The sequence below is a fragment of the Schistocerca piceifrons genome, unplaced genomic scaffold, assembly GCF_021461385.2.
Source record: "Schistocerca piceifrons isolate TAMUIC-IGC-003096 unplaced genomic scaffold, iqSchPice1.1 HiC_scaffold_557, whole genome shotgun sequence".
NCBI classification, from domain to species: domain Eukaryota; kingdom Metazoa; phylum Arthropoda; class Insecta; order Orthoptera; family Acrididae; genus Schistocerca; species Schistocerca piceifrons.
Window position 1 is genome coordinate 61,238 of NW_025728796.1, and position 3,223 is coordinate 64,460.

The following is a 3,223-nucleotide window of genomic DNA, read 5'->3' on the forward strand; positions in this document are numbered from 1 at the left end:
CGATGTGCGTGTTTAAGTAATTGCACAGTATTTAATTAATTGCAAAATATCTAAACTTGATAAATGAGGGATTTTATTTTACTGATGATGCTAGGAGACAAGACATGTCACAACCCCCCACCCCACCCCACCCCCCACCGCCACCACAGTTTGAAAATAGAAAATATCATAATTTTTGAAATCTTGTTCATTCACTTAAATTGACCATAATGCTTATAAAAAAAAATGTTCTAGAGTTAATAGACTATATTTTCTTGTTTATGCAAGTGCGCTTTTGTTTTACATCATGCTCACCATTACAACTGTTTTTACTCAGCTGTGTTGATAACGCAACACAGATACTTTATGTTGGCTTATTTTGCCTCTTGATTTTGATATCACATAATCTACAAGGCTCATGAGAGAATAGTCTTGTTGAATTGAAATTCTTTTGAAACCTCACCGATGATGATGTACTATGTTTGTTATAATACGAGAAAATGTTTTAACTTTAGTATTATTTTATAGTAAATTTTTGGGCAACCAATTGATATATGTATTTATGTAATTTATGTTGTGAGACAAAGGAGGAAGTCAATGGTTGATGAAAGAATAAACAGTTTACTACAGTTGTGATAAAAAGTTTTATACAAGCCAAGACAATGATGCAATTTCTGTATCGGACTGACAAGAGGACCAGAGTACACTTGTAAGTCCTGGTGGGCTATTGTAATGTAGTTAACTGTTTAGTTTCTCATGCCAAAAGTACGATGCCCACAGTAAAGAGTTGAGGTAATTTCATTATGTTGCCAGAAAATGTGTTTAATTTATTTAACTACGCATATTTTCATTTATGCTAAATAATGAATTCATTTAATATGTTAAATGCTGTACATTTATTTGTATTTATTTATATGTATCTTTGGATTTAATTAAGGTCAGTAGACTAAAGAATCTAGAATGCAGGAATCTCTGCAACTTCCGGGCACATGTTGGTTTGCCTGCCTCTTCTTTGTCGGTATTGGAGGGATATGGACATGTTTATGTGACCAGTACAGGACAATGCATTTAGAGTATCAATGTTCATAGTGAAAATGTTGTAGTTACTAAACAAAAAGTACGAATAAATATAATTTCTAGCTGAAAGTATTTCAGATCCGGTAGTGTTTATTTCAAACAAGAAGAAAACCCAGGCCATGCTTTTTGGAGTAATTATTTTGCAGACAAAAACTTCGAAAACCCCTAGACAAACGAGATCTGCAGTGTGTAATCTTTCAGCAGCTACTAATAAATAAGCCTTGTTGAAATTGTGCTGGAACTACTTGTATTATTGTCATTCAAAGACACGTGGTGAGAGTGTGGTTCTACCAAAATATACCGCTTAAGATTCCACAATTGTTCAGTTGTGAAGAAACGAGATAGGTAACAATCAATACAGACCCTAGCCGCCACAACATGCATGCGGTGGCGATTATATGAAGACAGCAATGAATACAATGTGTCAAACGACAAGGACGAGGGTTCCTGCAATGGCGCTAGCTGCTTCAAAACTTGATACAGCGAGGGAGATATCCAAGGCAAGAAAAGAGCATGACAGACCTCCACACCGGCAACATGAAACGCCTGGAAATGCTGCTGAAGGTGATGTTCATATGTGTCCCAATCGTCCACCGTCTTGTCATACGGTGGAAAGGGAGGAGGGAACGGCGCTGGTGCAGACTGCGTGGAGAGCAACTCCGGAAGCACTTGTTTCATGGTTGCCATGAGCTCCATCTGCTGCTCAACAAAAACCCACACTAAATCCTCCATGCCTTGGATAATCTGAGAAACCGGAAAGACGATGCAACATGCGAAAGAACGACCCTACTCATCGCCAATTGTGTAGTAACACAGTTCACGTTTTCCGTCGCACTTCACTTAGTGTAGACCGGGAAACTGTGTGCTAGGCATTCCCAATGTGAACTGACTGGGCACGGCCAGTGCTGCCTGAGTTGTTGTTGTTGTTGTTGTTGTTCCACTGGCAGAAGTCACGGCTGAATTCTCGTGTGCCCTATGGTGGACGGGACTATACTTGCGGCAGCTATCATCCGTGATGCGCCGTGCTGATGTGCGCCTCCTGCGATCTTTCTGGTGACTACTGCATATCTATTGTCATGTGTATTAGTTGGCAACATGAAAAATCCTCCTGTGTTTGTGCAGCATACAAATAAAATATGTTGCGCCATACTTTTAGTGGAGAAATTTGAAGCAACAGTATGCAGAACAGAAAGTAAGTGCATCTAAAGAGTAATATACTGTACACATACAGCACTTGAAATATAATAGATAAAGAAATTTGTTATTTTGAATAGGTCAGCGGCAGCACCCAAATTGAAGTCAGTTTCCGTAATGATGTGCCAACGTACAATTTAAGTATGTGTGGCTGCTTACTACATTGTTTAAAGCATTAAAGAAATTTGTTTAGTTTAAAGTTACATATTATCTTCATTGTTTTCAACACTGAGCTCTGAAATTTATCTATCTAAAGAAGGAACTGGAATAGATATATGCTAGAAGGCTTATGGTACTTTAAGAAGACAATATCTTCAGGCCATCCAGTGAAGACAACTTCCAAGAAATGTTCCAAGCAGACTGATGCTCGAACACATAAATATGCACCGTGAGCTGTTTTGAAATCTGTATCCTGATATTCTGAACAAAATGGCTTCTTATGTTCTCAGTAGTAGCCACAGACCTTCTAGCTTGCCCCTGCCTTGACTTCATTCTACTCGATTCCCATGACCCTTAATCAGTAGAACCTCTCAGTTCCCCCCCCCCATCCCCCTCCCCCAACAGTGCGCACCCGAGTTCTCTCTCTCTCTCTCTGTCTCTCTCTCTCTCTCTCTCTCTCTCTCTCTATACCTCTCTATCTCTCTATCTCTCTCTCTGTCGCTCTCTCTGTCTCTGTCTCTGTCTCTGTCTCTGTCTCTCTCTCTCTCTCTCTCTCTCTCTCTCTCTCTCTCTGATCAGAGGCTAGGCACAATCTCAATTTCTTACTTTCACCAATCAAAGTAATAGACAACTGGAAATGTGACAACAGTTAAATAGTAATAGAAGTGCCAGTATTTCTTTGTGCACAGTAACAAAGCTTGATCAGAAGGAAATTGGAACACATTACTCATGGATGAGTACTGCTTACTTCTGAACTCTGAATGGGTGGAAAATTAATTGAGTCAAAGGAGCAATCAGATGACACCTCATGAAT